This window comes from Phocoena sinus, chromosome 14 (assembly GCF_008692025.1).
Source record: "Phocoena sinus isolate mPhoSin1 chromosome 14, mPhoSin1.pri, whole genome shotgun sequence".
In the NCBI taxonomy this organism is placed as follows: Eukaryota; Metazoa; Chordata; class Mammalia; order Artiodactyla; family Phocoenidae; genus Phocoena; species Phocoena sinus.
Genome location: NC_045776.1, coordinates 80,417,882 through 80,433,906, shown reverse-complemented (window position 1 = coordinate 80,433,906; position 16,025 = coordinate 80,417,882).

The window sequence follows — 16,025 nt, the reverse complement described above, 5'->3', positions numbered from 1 at the left end:
CCCGGAGACTCCGCGCTCTCAGGGGTAGGGATAGGGGGCGAATTCGTCCAGAAAAACCATCGGGGTCCTGGGCGAGACCACTCGCTGAAGCAAGCTCTAGGCTTGGAGTTCGAGCTCCTCCCTGGCTAGGGTTGCCAGATTTAGCAAATTTAACGCCCAGCTAAATTTGAAAAATAACTCTGCTGAAAACGTGTGATTTATTGAAAAAAGATGAATACAGGACATTTCAGGCGTCATGACAAAGTCAATACAGGACTGTTCTATATGGACAGGATGCCTGGCAACCCTACCCCTGGCCCCAGGTGAAGAGGGAAAGTTCTAGAGTTGGGCGGGCTTGGGTTCAAGTCCCAGTAAGTCACATTTAATCACTGTGAGGCCTTAAAGAAATCAATCCACTTCTCTAGCCCTCTGTTTCCTCATCTGTCAAATAAAGACAATCATAGTATATAAAGTGCATGGCACAAAGTAGACGCTCTCAATAAACAGGAATTGCTGTTCATTTTGTTCTATCCAACATAACACAGTTCTACCTCCCTAGACCTGTCTTTACTTCCTGCTCTTGCTACGTCGTCCCCACCACCTTCCAGGACTCAATCACTGTCCAGTCCTGGCCTGAGAGCAGGAGAGAAACAGGACAGACCAGGATGATCTATTCATTCTACAGCCTCTCACTAAACACCTTTGTGTGCCAGGCACTGTGCCAGGTGCTGTCCTTGAGTCAATCAACAAACAAATAAGATGAGATCTAGAAGTGATTCTCTCTAGGAAGACTATAATCCATGGTAGTGGGGTAGAAATACTGTGAGTGCAATTTTAGACAAAGTGGTCAGAGAAAGCTTCTCTGAGGAGCAGAGACCTGAAGGAAGTGAGGGAGGGAGCCATGTTCATAACTGGGAGAAGGATGTCCCAGGCAGAGGGAACAGCAAGTGCAAAGGTCCTGAGGTGGGACCATCTGAGCATGTTTGTAGAACAGGGAGGAGGCCAGTGGGGCTGGTGCCGATCGACCAAGTGGAAGAATAGTAGGAAATGAGGTGAGAGATGATTGGCAAAGCCAGGTTGCTTAGAGTCTTGTGGATCGTGGAAAAGATTTTGCTTTTACTCTGAGAGGAATGGAGAGTCATGGGAGGGTTTTGAGCAAAGGAGGGACATGCTCTGTCTTAGGTTCAATGCGGTTCCTAGCTGCTGTGGGGAGAATGGACTGTAGGGAGCAAGGGTAGAGGCCAGGAGACCAGGGAGGAGGCTCTTGCAGTAGGCCAGGTGAGTGATGATAGTGGCTAAGAGCAGAGTGGGGGCAGTGGAAGTGGAGAGAAGTGATTGAATTCTAGAGCCTGCCTGATAGTGAAGCCAGGACAGAGGAAAGTAGGGCCAAGACCCATGGCATAGGGAGAGACAGATACATGATGATATCTGATATCATCTGAGCCCCTGGATCCAGCTGTACCTGATGGTGCCATAATTTCTTGGACAGGAAAGGCAAACTGGAATTTCCCCAAATCTGGGTGTTCACCAGAGAAGGAAAATGTCAGGCACATGGGCATTTGGTCCTTGGTGTGGGGAAAATTTCCCAGAAGTCTATGAGTCTTGGTTCTCAGAACCCCTTATGCTGGAAGCAAGGGTTGACGGGGCAAAAAAGGCAGAGATCTGAGACCAAGAGCCTGGCATCTTTTCTTTCTTTTCTTTTTTTTTTTGGAGTCCTTATCATTTATATTTTTAATTGAGGTGAAATTCTCATTTAAAAAAATTAAGCATTAAAAAAAATTAAGCATTTTAAAGTGAACATAATGTATAACATGGTGACTAGTTGATAACACTGTATTGTATGATTGAAATTTGCTGAGAGAGTAGAATTTACATGTTCTCACACACACACAAATATGGGAGGTGATGGATGTTAGTTAACTAGATGGGAGGAATCCTTTCATGATGTGTATGTATTTCAAATCATCACAGTGTATACTTTAAATACCTTACAATTTTATTTGCCAATTACACCTCGACAAAGCTGAAAATAAAGAAAAAAAGATACAGCTCCCAAATTTTAAAAGTCACCAGCAAAAAATAAATAAAATGAACGATTCAAGTACCATTTGATACATTCACAGTTTTGAACAACAACCAGCTTTACCTGGTTCCACAGCGTGTCTGTCACTCCAAAGTACAACCCCACATCCATTAGCAATCACTGCCCATTCTCCCCTCTTGCCAGCCCCTGGCAACCACCAATCTACTTTCTGTCTTTATGGATTTATCTATTCTGGATATTTCATATAATTGGAATCATACAATATGTGGCCTTTTGCGTCTGGCTCCTTTTAATTAGCATAATGTTTTCAAGGTTCATCAGTGTTACTGCATTTATCAGTACTTCATTCCTTTATGATTGAATAGTATTCCATTGTATGGATGTACCATATTTGGTTTATCCTTTCATCTGTAATGGACATTAGGTTGTTTCCACCTTTTGGCTACTGTGAATAGGGACAGTGATTCAGAAGGACTGGAAAGGGGAATTTGACAACTAGAACTGGGTTGTGGCTACCATTACCAATCCTGATGATTTACCTGCAAACCATGTCTCGAGTCTGTCACTTCTCCATCTCGGCCACCATTTCCCCATCCCAAGTTACCACCATCTCTCTTTCAGCAGGATGTCGGCAATAGCCCTCTCTCAGGTCTCCTTTCTGTCACTCTGACCTCTGTGCCCTCCGAATCCATTCTCCACTGAGGCATCCTAGTAAAACTTAAGTCAAATCGAGTCATGGCACTCCATTGCTCAGAGCCTTTCCATAGCTCCCTACTGCCTCAGGAGCAAGTCCAAACTCCTCCCCTTGAGTGACAAGGCCCTATAGTCCTGGTCTCTACCTCCCCTTCCAGCCTCCTCATGCATGGTTTCCTATCCCCACTCCCTCAGCTTTGGCCAGCTGCTTCTCTCTGTTCCCAGAATGCACCATGCTCTGGGCCTTTGCACGTGCTGATCCCCTTCCAGGGCTGGTGCTTCAAGCCTTCACCCAGCCATCGCCCCTTCTGGGAAGGCATATGACCCCCCAACCCCACCCTGCTGAGTCAAATGCCGTTGTTTCCTCCAATCAGTCATTCTTTCAACCAGTATTTATTGAGCACTACTCTTTCTGAGGCACCAGGGATATAAGTTAAAAAGACATACAAGTACATTCATGTTCATAGCAGCACCGTTCACAGTAGCCAAAAGGTGGGAACAACCCAAATGTCCATCAACAGAGGAGTGAATAAATAAAACATGGTACATCCATACAATGGAATATTACTCAGCCATAAAAAGGAATGGATTACAGATGCATGCCACAATGTGGATGAACCTTGAAAACAGGATGCTAAGTGAAAGAAGCCAGTTGCAAAAGGACCATATGCTGTGTGATTCCATGTGCATGAATTATCTGGAATAGATAAGTCCATAGAGACAGAAAGCAGATGGGTTGTTGCCATGGACTAGGGAGAGGGGAGAATGGGAAGTGACTGGTTAATGGGTACAGCGTTATATTTGGGGGCAATGAAAATGTTTTGGAACTAGATAGAGGTGATGGTTGCACAGCATAGTATTAAATGCCACTGAATTGTTCACTTTAAAATGGTGAATTTTATGTCATGTAAGTTTCACCTCAATAAATTATCTGGTAAAAATGAAAGACAAGGGCTCCTGCCCTCCCTTACCAGAGAGGGAAAATATAAAGCAACATTTGTACCGTACATTAGGTGAAGTTAAGAGTCAAGGAGAAAAATGAAGCAGGGGAAGAGCATATGAATTGTGCATGAGGATGGTGGGGTTGCCATTTTAGCTAGGAGGGGCCAGGGAAGACCTCCTGGAGAAGCGGCTTTTCAGTAAAGACCTGAAGGAAATAAGGGCACAAGCCATGCAGATATCCAGAGGGACAAGCACTCCTGGCAGAGGGAACAGCAAATGCAAATGCTCAGAGGCAAGAAACATATCAAGGAGGCCAGTGTGGCTGGAGCAAAGAGAGCGAGAGGAGAGGTGAGATCAGGGAAACCTGTGGGCTTTTCTCAGGAAGCTGAGGAAATGAGGTGAGGTGAGAAGGTACATGAGGTAGAAGAACCGGGAGAAGCCAACTGTAGGTAGCATACCTGGGTTTGATGGCTCTGCCTAAGCTGTGATACCCTCTCCTTCCACCAGGAGAAGGTAGGTCCTTGAGGGCAGGGAATTTTGTCTGCTTTGTTCACTGCAGCATCTCCAGCTCCTGGCACAGTGTCCAGCACATAGCAGGTGCTGGGTGACTGGGACGTGACTCGGCCTGAACCAGTCCTCCCAGGCAGGTGCCCGTAGGACCCGCCATCTTGCATCCAGACTTTGGGCTCCCAACCCTTTCCACTGATCCTTTCCCCCCGCTTCGCCACCTGCTGGGGAAGACAGTGGTCCAAGATAGGGTCTGAGGCAGAGTTTCCTTCCACAGTGGCTGCCCCACCGCAGAAGTGGGCAGGACCAGCCAGCCCCAAGAAAGAACTGAAATTGTCCTCCGCCACAAACACGTCAGCCCAGGCCACACACTGGGAGGGTCATGGGGGAGGGGGAGTGATAGGAAGGGCCAGAGTCCCCTGACTTCAAGGGCCCCCCTCCTCTGTTGGGACAAAACCTGTGCACCACCAGCCCAGAGCTGGGGTCTAGAGTATGGACGAATTTTGCTAAAGGCGTGGAGACCTGGGATTTCTTGCTATCTCATTCCCTAGCATCAAAGGGAGGATCTGAGAGCCCTGCCTTAAAAGGTGGCATTGTGGACTTCCCTGGTGGTCCAGTGGTTAAGACTCTGCACTTGCAATTTACGGGGCACAGGTTCAATCCCTGGTCAGGGAACTAAGATACCGAATGCTGCTCAGCCAAAGAAAAAGGTGGCACTGCAGACTCCTCTTCCCCTCTATCATTTATGGGGCCTCTCATCCCCCCTCCCCAAACCCTCCTGTCTGCCACAGGTCCACAGATCCCCCAGTTCCTGAATGCTTTCTCCCAAAGGAGCAATTTAAACCTCCTCTGAGTTTCACCTGTTCCTTATTAATAACCAAGAGGTATTGCATACTGGCCCAGGGCCAAGTTCCTTTTACACAGACCCTCATATTGAATCCTCAGGCCAAGGCTCAGAGAGTGGAGTGACATGCTTATGGTCACACAGGAAGGGGCAGAGCTAGGACTACAACCCAAGCCTACTGGATTCTAAAGCCCCTATTCCTAACCACCTAGCCACCTCCTGTTCAAGTCCAAAGAAACCTATCCCAGTACTGCCCTAGCAAAACTCACAGGACTAATAGCCCCTTCCAAGACATAAATCACACCCCTTCCCAGAAGGCCAGAATGGCTGCCTTTGGTATGTATATTAAGTGTGTATATTTATATATGTTTTCTGGTCAGGTGGGGCTGAAGGGAGGGGAGGCTGACGGGTATGGTCCCTGAGCCACATCCGGGACTACAGAAGAGCAGGGGGAGATCTTGCATTGTCCTGTGAAGCCCCAGACTCATAAAGGAACCTGTGACCATGCTTTGAGCTGGAAATTAATGGATTTAATGTTTTAAGTGGCTTCCAGTCCCCACTCTGCCATTTTCAAGCTGTGTGATCTTCGGCAAGTCACTTCACCTCTCTGTGCTTTGGTTTCCTCATCTGTAAATCACAAGATGTAACAGTGCCCCATCTCATAAGGTGTTATGAGGGATTTCAAGAATAATAGCTAATGTTTACTAAGCACTTGCTGTGTGTTTCGCTTCTCATGAAAATGCTTAGAAGTAATTTTACCATCCCCATTTTACAAATTTTAAAAGCAAGTTGAAATAGCTTGCCTGAACTCACACAATGAGCAAGTGGACTTGAATCCAGGCAGTCCGGAATTTGAGTCTACGCCTTGTTGCCCCTCTGAGTAGTAATATAAAGCTCGCAAAACAGCACCACCATGTAGTAAGTGCTCAATAATTGTTAGGTGTTATCCCCTTCTCCTGCTCACAAGTTTTGGTTGGCACTTCAAACATCTTTTTTTTTTTTTTTTTTTTTTTTTATAAATTTATTTATTTATTTATGGCTGCGTTGGGTCTTCGTTGCTGTGCGCGGGCTTTCTCTAGTTGCGGCGAGCGGGGGCCACTCTTCATTGCGGTGCACGGGCTTCTCGTGGTGGCCTCTCTTGTTGCGGAGCACGGGCTCTAGGCGCGCGGGCTTCAGTAGTTGTGGCACGTGGGCTCAGCAGTTGTGGCTCGCGGGCTCTAGAACGCAGGCTCAGTAGTTGTGGCGCACGGGCTCAGCCGCTCCGCGGCATGTGGGATCCTCCCGGACCAGGGCTCGAACCCGTGTCCCCTGCATTGGCAGGTGGTCTCCCAACCACTGCGCCACCAGGGAAGCCCTCAAACATCTTTGAGTAATAGAAAATTTTAAAACATCTAGGTCCTTACCTGGGAAATGTGTCATTTGGGGTAAGGGAATCAGAATATAGGGGATTGTGGGTAATAGGGCATATGGGAAATGTTCTGGTGCTCCAGTCAACCCCAGGACCATATCCTAGTCTCCTATTTCAGGCATGAGTGGCCCATGAGGGACATGTGGGTGATATGGTTACTAGAAGGACCCATAGGTGCTTGGAAGGACTCTCTTAGTTGCCAAGTGGCTAAAAGCTGCACACAAACAGGTTTCAGCCAAAGAGAGAATTAACTGACACATGGATGAGAAGTCTAAGAGTAATTGCTTTCCAGTATGGCTGGATCTAGGTGCAAAGCCATTATCATCAGGACTCAGTTTCTCCCAGTCTCTGGGTTTTGCTTTGCTCTGAGAGGATTCATTCTCGGGCAACATGGCCCCTGGAAGCTCTGAGCTCATGTCCTCCCAGCTCCAAGAGAATGGAATGAGTCATTTTCTTATCAGACTGTTCTGCCCAAGCCTGAAACTGATTCTCACTGGATCTTTGGGTTGACCTGGCCATCCTTGAACCAATCATTGGGGGTGAGAGAGGAAGATCAGCCCCAGGGAACAGCTTGAACCGAGATTGCATGGAAAATCAGGTGCTACCTGATATCACCATGACAAGGGTAAGTCAGGCAGCCACCCTGATGGCTACCAATCTCAGCAATGAAGGGAGCCCAGCTTGGGGACAATTGAAGTGTGTGGCTCAGCTGCTCTCTGCACACCCCTCTGCCCTCAGCTCCCTGCTTCTGCTTCTAAAAAGTATTGCCAAACACTTCCCTCCCTCCTCTTCTCCTCTCCTCTCCTCCTGTCCTTGGCCCTGTGGCTCCCACTGCCTCAGAGAGGTGAAGTAACTTGCCCGAGGTCACACAGCCAGCATACATGGCAGAGCCCAGAGATGCACCCAGGCAGCTGGCCCCAGAGTCCAGCTCTTCGCCTGGGAATAGCCTGAGGTGATCTGATTCCCCAGTGGCTGAAGGGAAGTGACAGGCAGCCTGAGGCTCTGAAGATAATCCCCTTCAAGTCTGGGTAGTTAATGGTCCTGATAGCCCTCATAGCAGAGGACACAGCAGCCTCCTTAGCCAGCAGCCTCTGCCCTCAAGGTTCCTCCTACCCTGTGGCTCCATTTTCTTCCTACCCTCTAGCCATTTTCTGCTCCTCTCTATGTATCTCAAGGTCTTACTCTCCAGAGAGGACCTGCTTGCCTTGCGGCCCCTTCTGATTCTAGCGCCCCTGCTGGACAAGCTTCCTGTGGCTCCTTTGGCTCACCCTGAGGCCAGGCTCAATTACTGGATGCTGGCGAGTGGTCACGTGGCCACAGCACGTTGACGGGGATCAGGGAGCCAGCCTGGCTGATCTGCAGGTGAGCAGTGATCTGCAGGCCCACACTCCCGTACATCCTCTGTGGGAGTGGGACTATCCCCAGCTTCTGCCAGGACAGGGGTAAGAGAGCAACTTCCCAGCCTCCAGCCGCCCATTTTGGAGTCAAAACCAGCCTGGGGGGATGGGGGGGATGGGTAACAGGAGAAATAGGAGGGGCACATCTCCAAACTCCCTCCAAATCCTCGTTCCTTTAGCTAACACTTTTTCTTTACTTTTTAAAAAATTGAGATGAAATTCACATAGCATAAAATTAACCACCTTAAAGTACAACTCAGTGGCACTTAGTCCATTCACAGTGTTGTGTAACCACCACCTCTGTCTAGTTCCAAAACCTTTTCATCACCCGAAAAGGAAACCCCATACCCATTAGCGCCCATGAGCAGTCACTCTCCATGTCTTCCCCTCTCCCAGGCCCTGGCAACCACCAATCTGTTTTCTGTCTCTATGGATTTACCTATTCTGAGTATTTCACGTAAATGGAATCATATCCAAATGGAATCACAACATGATCTTTCGTGTCTGGCTTCTTTCACTCAGCGTAATGTTTCAAGGGTCATCCACACTGTAGCATGTGTCAGTACTTCACTCCTTTTTATGGCTGAGGGTAGATCACCTTTTGTTTGTCCCTTCATCTATTGATGGACATGTGGGTTGTTTCCACCTTTTGCCTATTGTGAACAGTTTTGCTATGAACGTTCATGTATGAGTATCTGTTTGAGTACCTGTTTTCAATTCTTTGAGGTCTATAACTTGAGTTAACATTTTGATGCTACTTTTATAAATTTATTTATTTATTTTGCTGCGTTGGGTCTTCGTTGCTGCGTGGGCTTTCTCTAGTTGCGGCGAGCGGGGGCTACTCTTCGTAGGGGGTCCGGTAGGTGGACAACCAGCTCGACTGGGGGGCCTAAGGCTGCCCAGGAAGCAGCTCCCCAGCCCTCCACCACCTAGGGCCACCAGGGGGCGCCAGAGCATCGAGCAAACTCGCTGCAGCCCGTGAGGCCGCCGCCTGGGATTCCGGCCAAACTCGTGCCGGGGAAGTTCGTGCGCCCCACGCTGATCCCCGGGCAGGGGTGGGATCGCTGGAGTAACTAGGTTGTACGTTCTCTGCAGAGCCATTAGGACCTTTAATTACCGGGATTGGAAGTGAATAATTATCTGCGGTGCCCCAGGCCACTGAGTCACTTCCCCTCAGAAACCAGATTCCCTGGGCGGAAGAGGGGGCGGCTCACGGCTCCCTGGGCTGGGGGATCCTTGGGGTGGGCGTGGGGTTTGGGGCCGGCGCTGACGATTTTGGTCAAGGTCTGAATTCTGGAGCCTGAGTGTAAATCAGTGCTGGGACACTTACCGGCTAGGATACTTCGCCTCTGTCGTCCTCAGTTTCCTCCTCTGTCAGATGGAGGGAAACAACATTCTCTCCATACAGTTTGCTGGGATCGTTAAACCCATAGAAAGCCCTCAAAATGATGCCTGGCACATACTGCTCTCATAATAGTTAATTCTGTTTTTACTATCACCGTTATTATTACTTGGGTATAGTAGGTAGTTAAGAGCTGCGGTTCTGCAATCAGATAGACCTGCGTCTAGACCAGCTGCTTCAATCACTTGCCAGTTGTGTGGCTTTTTTCACTGTCCTATGTCTCAGATTCATCATCTGAAAAGTAGGGAAATTCATAGCAAACCATTCACAGTGGGGAGGGGGTGGAGGGATATAATATTGCCGGTGATGGTCTCAGCTGGACACACACTTTTGGAGGAGTCCAGATTATAAAAATTGGACTTCTTTTTTGGGCAAGGACTTTGGGCAATTTTATTTTATTTTATTCATTTATAAATTTATTTATTTAATTTATTTTTGGCTGTGTTGGGTCTTCATTGCTGCGCGTGGGCCTTCTCTAGTTGTGGCGAGCAGTCGTGGGGGGCGGGTGCTGCACGGGCTTCTCATTGTGGTGGCTTCTCTTGTTGCGGAGCACAGGCTGTTAGGCGCACGGGCTTCAGTAGTTGCGGCCAGCAGGCTCTAGAGCGCAGGCTCAGTAGTTGTGGCCCACGGGCTTAGTTGCTCCGCGGCATGTGGGATCTTCCTGGACCAGGGCTCGAACCTGTGTCCCCTGCATTGGCAGGCGGATTCTTAACCACTGCGCCACCAGGGAAGTCCCTCTGGGCAATTTTAGACTAGAAAGCACTGAGAGGACAGAAAAGGGAACTAAATCTTTGGCAAGGAAGCAGGGGGTGTAGATGGCATCAGGCACCTGGGCTCAGCAGATTAGACCCCAGCCCAGGAATCTAGCCCTGAGAGTTCTGACAGCCGAGGAGGAAAGAGGAAGGGCCCAGTTACATAATTCTTTTCTGACCAAGGATGCCCTTTCCTGAACCTTCCAGCCTCAGCTGCACCTTGATGGGTGAGGAACATGGTGGTTGGACACCCCTAGAGCTGTCTTGAGCTCTGTATTAGTTTACTATTGCTATGTAACAAATTACTCCCCAACTTAGTGGCTTGAGATGGTAAACATTTATTATTTCATATGATTTCAGGAATTTAGGAGCAGTTTAGCTGGGTGTTTCTGGCTCAGGATCTTTCATGAGGTTGTAGTCAAAACATGGGCTTGAGCTCCCTTCATGTGAAGGCTTGACTGGGGCTGGAGGATACACTTCCAAGATGGTGCACTCAGATGGCTGTTGCCAGGGGGTCTCTGTTTTTTCCTGGCTGTTGGCAGGAGGCCTCAGTTCCTCACCACATGGGCTGCACCTTTGAGTGTCCTCATGAGGTGCTGGAAGAAAAAGAAGCAGAGCCAGAGATAGAGTGTGACAGCAGTGGGGAGGAGTCTGTTCTAGGTTTGGTGGTCAGGGACCTCCAGGGAGTGAATGAAGTGAGGGATGGAAACATCTGGTGGAAGGACATTCTGGGCAGAGGAAATAGCCAGTGCAAAGGCTCTGAAGTGGGAACATGAAGGTATATTTGAGGAACGGTGAGGAGCCCAGTGAGATCCAGTTATCCCTCGATAACAATCAGATACAGAGCATTCACTGAGTGCCACTAAGGACTAAATGTCCTACACAATTTTACTTTCCTTTACCCACTACTATGATGCCCATTTTACAGACTGGGGACACTGAGGCTCAGAAAATGGAAGTCTCTTGCTAGAAGTAACACAGTAGTGCTGGGATAAAAACCCGGGCCTGGAAAGCTCCAGCACCAGCTGTCTTAGTCCATTTGGGAGGGACATAAACATTCAGTCCGTTGCATTCTGCCCCCGGTTTCCCCAAATGCACGTCCTTCCCACATGCAAAATGCATTCATTCCATCCCAAGAGCTCCCAAAGGCTTAACTCCTTCTAACATCAACCCAAAAGTCTATAGCCCAAAGTCTCACCGAAATCGGTTATAAGTGAGACTTAAGGTATGATTCATTCTGAGGCAAATTCCTTCCCAGCTGTGAAGTCAAACATGTTATGTGTTTTCGAAAGACAGTGGCGGGACAGGCATAGGACAGGCACTCGCATTCCAAAAGGGAGAAATAGGAAAGAAGAAAGGGCCTCAGCAAGTCCAAAACCTTAAGGCTCCAGAATAATCCTCTTTGGCCTGCCTCCTGGACACACGGGCTGGTGTTCTTGCCCCCGGAACTTTGCTGGACAGGAGTTGGGCCCCAAGATTCTATGCTCCCATGGCTTTGCTGGGCTCTCCTGGGCTGGAACCTCGCACAGGTAGCTCCACCCAGCTGGCGGCCCTCTGGCTGGCTGGTGCCTCCACAGCCCCTCCGACGTCTGGGTGGAGGCAGCCACGCCCGCCGCAGCTTGGCTTGTTGCAGTGTGTGCTGCACTGCTCGGGCCCTGTGGGAGCGGTGCCCAGTCCCCCGACTTTGTGCGGAGAGCAGAGCCCTGCAGCGAAGGCCCCTCCTCCGAAATCCTCCTCCCACCCAGGCCCTTGCGCTCTGGGCCTGTGATGAGAGGGCAGCCCTGATGAGCTCCGAAATGCTTGTGGGGTCGTTCTTCCATTGTCTTGGACAGGCCTCTGCAGCATCCCTCTTTTCTTTCTGGGCCCTCACCAGAATCACCCTTAATGATGGGTTCATGGCAGTGTAGGCTTTTTCTAGCACGCACCTCCAAACTCTTTCAGTGTCTGCCGATCACCCTGTTCCAAAGCTGCTGGCACGTTTTCAGGTATTTCTTACAGCAGAACCCCCACTTCTTGGTACCGATGTTCTGTCCTGGTCTGTTTGGGCTGCTGTAACAAAATACCATAAATTGGGTGGCTTATAAACTACAGACATTTATTTCTCACAGTTCTGGAGTCTGGGAAGCCCAAGATCAAGGTTTTGACAGATTCAGTGACTGGTGAGGGCCAGGTTTCTGATTCAAAAGTGGTGTCCTCTAGCTGTAACCTCATGTGGCAGAAGCAGAGAGGGTTCTCTAGAGGGTCTCTTTACAAGGACACTGATCCCATTCCTGACATCTCTGCTCTCATGATCAAACCACCTCTAAGGGCTCCACCTCCTAATACTATCACCTTGGCGGTTAGGATTTCAACATGAATTTGGGGGGATATAAACCTTCAGGCAATTATACCAGCCATTACACAGCTAGGGAGCAGACCAGCCACTCAGGCCTCCTCCCCACCTGCAGCCCAGACCTTGTTCTCAGTAGGGAGGGAACAGTCTGCAGAAGCACATTTTACAGATGCAGACACCAAGGCCTCCACTCACTGGCTGGGCAACAGTCTTGACTCTCAAGCTTCAGTGTCCTCATTTGTGGCCACCACTCTTCACAACCCTTGAGGGATGTATGACTCACATCCAATTATAGATTATAATCAACACTCTTTATTGAGCACATGCTCTGCGGAAGTGCCACCCAAACTCCCAAGCTCTTAATGCATCAAATTCTCCCCCACAACCCAATGAGGTAATTGTAATTGTTCCCATTTTACAGATGAGGAAACTGAGGCTTAGAGAGTCTAAGTGATCACACAGCTAAGAAGATGCTGAACACTCAATTCTAAACCTGTCTGAGTGACCCCTAGAGCCTTCATTCTTAATTATGGGCCCCCTCAGACGATGGCTTCCTGCCCTTGAAGTGGGGAGAGACTCTTATCAGGCTAATGATTTAATATTTCAGTGCCTCAGTCTCTTCATCATAAAATAGGGATAATAATAATAATAGTACCTATCCCAGGGCTGATGTGAGATTTAAATGAGTTAACATACTTAAAACATTCAGAGCTAGTACAGTAGCCACTAACTACGTGTGGCTATTTAAATTTTAATTCATTAACATTAAATAAAGTTATGAATTCAGTTCCTCAGTGACACTAGCCACATTTCAGGTGCTCGGTAGCTTCATGTGGTGACCATATTGCACAGCACAGATAGAATATTTCCATCATCACAGAAAGCTCCATCTGTCAGCACTGGTAGAGAGCATATATGGCATGAAGCAAGCCTCAAAAACTTAATCACAATATAATTAATCCTAGATCATTAGCTATTGTAATTATATTAGTTTTTTTTTTTTTTTTTGCGGCACGCGGGCCTCTCACTGTTGTGCCCTCTCCCGTTGCGGAGCACAGGCTCGGGACGCGCAGGCTCAGCGGCCATGGCTCACGGGCCCAGCCGCTCTGCGGCATGTGGGATCTTCCCGGACCGGGGCACGAACCCGTGTCCCCTGCATCGGCAGGCGGACTCTCAACCACTGCGCCACCAGGGAAGCCCTATTAGTATCCATTAATCCTATTCTAGCCTATTGGGTTTTTTGTTTGTGTTTTCGTTTTTGGCTGTGTTGGGTCTTTGTTGCTGTGCACAGGCTTTCTCTAGTTGCGGTGAGCGGGGTCTACTCTTCATTGTGGCGCACAGGCTTCTCCTTGCGGTGGCTTCTCTTGTTGTGGAGCACGGGCTCTAGGCGCATGGGCTTCAGTAGTTGTGGCACTTGGGCTCAGTGGTTGTGACTTGCGGGCTCTGGAGCGCAAGCTCAGTTGTTGTGGCGCACGGGCTTAGTTGTTCCGCGGCATGTGGGATCTTCCTGGGCCAGGGCTCGAACCCATGTTCCCTGCATTGGCAGGGGGATTCTTAACCACTGCGCCACCTGGGAAGTCCCTGTTATTTTTATATTTATTATTAATATGTAATATACTATTAAGTGCTATTATTGTTAGTCCTAGAACTGTTAATATGATAATATTACATTGATTATTAATCTTATTACTATTCTATTGTTATTTCATATTTATTATTGTTAATCCTATCACCATTATTATTATAAGCTACTATTAACCTTAGACTTAACTGTTATTATTATATTTATTATTACTACTAATATCCTATTGTTATTTTGTATTTGCTATTAATCCTGTAATAGTTAACAGTGTTATTGTTAATTAGACCTAATAACTATTGTTACATTATTATATTTATTGTTATCGATCCTTTTATTTATTTATTTATTTTAAAATTTTAATTTCATTTTTTTGGCTGCTTTGGGTCTTCGTTGCTGGGAGCAGGCTTTCTCTAATTGTGGCCAGCGGGCGCTACTTTTCGTTGCGGTGCGTGGGCTTCTCATTGCGGTGGCTTCTCTCGTTGCAGAGCACAGGCTGTAGGCGCGCGGGCTTCAGTAATAGTGGCACACGGGGCCTAGAGCATTCAGGCTTCAGTAGTTGTGGCACACAGGCTCAGTAGTTGTGGCTCACAAGCTCACTAGTTGTGGCTCACAGTCTCTAGAGCACAGGCTCAGTAGTTGTGGCGCACGGGCTTAGTTGCTCCACAGCATTTGGGATCTTCCCAGACCAGAGATCAAACTGGTGTCCCCTGCATTGGCAGGTGGATTCTTTTTTTTTTTTTTTTTTTGCGGTACGCGGGCCTTTCACTGTTGTGGCCTCTCCCGTTGCGCAGCACAGGCTCCGGATGCGCAGGCTCAGCGGCCATGGCTCACGGACCTAGCCGCTCCGCGGCATGTGGGATCTTCCCGGACCGGGGCACGAACCCGTGTCCCCTGCATCGGCAGGCGGACTCTCAACCACTGCGCCACCAGGGAAGCCCGCAGGTGGATTCTTAACCACTGCGCCATCAGGGATGTCCCTACTGATCCTTTTATTATTAACCCTGTACTGGCTAACTTTGTTTTGTTATTGATATCAGCTGTTACTATCACTACTAATAGTCCGAATAAGCATTTACTAATAGTTGTTGACTACTGTTTTGTTACTGTTATTAGTCCTGAGAGTCTCTGACCCCTGGAACTTGGCAGGCAGTAGGTGCGCTCCAACTCAGCGTTTTTCACGGTCGGAAGGAAGGGTGGTCTGCTCCCCCAGGACCGCTTTGCTTGTTTCCGGGGAATTCGAATAAACGTCTTTCTCCCTTTGGGTCCCAATGACCTGTGAAGTGGGAGGAGCCAAGGTCGGGCAGCCTACCCGCGGAGAAGATGAAATCGCTGCTCAGAGCCGTGATGCTCTTAAATCTAGGGCAAGGTGGTGGAGGGGTATTCGCTGCAAACCCTTTGCCTTTCTAAGGAGAAACAAAAACAGAGTGAGAAGTCTCGATCGCGGTGAGCATTGAAACAAGAAAGTGGACTCTGGAGGGGACGCGTGGTGAGAAGAAATTAAACGAGAAAGGAAACCACTTTGGGCCTCAGAGAAATCTGGCGCGAGAGAAGGCTTGCACTGTGATTAAAAAGGGGAAGAGCCACAAGTCTCCATTTAAGTCAGCAGAGCTGCTGTGAGAGGGAAAGTGCTTGTGGCTGGCAGATTTCAGCAACCATTTGACAACTGCTGTGTACCTGGCTGCTCTGTTGGCGCCACCTGGCAGCTGTGTGACTGCAATCAAGTAATTGCTCTCTCTGGGCCTCAGTCTCCCCAAGTATAAGAAAGAGATAATAATATGGGGTGATCAGGTTAGGCTTCCCTGATAAATTACTCCCTTTGCCTCCCATCCTCAGCTGCTGTGTGAACATCACTGGGGCACCTCAGTGTCTTGCCAACTCAGACACTGCAGCTCGAACGCAAAGCTCAACAGGTCCTTCTGTGCAAAACCCTCCATGGCTCCCTATTGCTCCCAAAATAATTCCCAAACTTGCCACCAGGACCTTCAAATCTCCATGTGATGGGCCCGCCTTCATCTCTTCCCATCTATCAGTCTAGGCATCACCACTGCTTTCTTGACTTTCCTTGAATGCACCAAGCTTATTCCCATCTCAGGATCTTTGCACTTGCTGTTCCTTATCACTCCTGGATCCTTCTTATCATGGG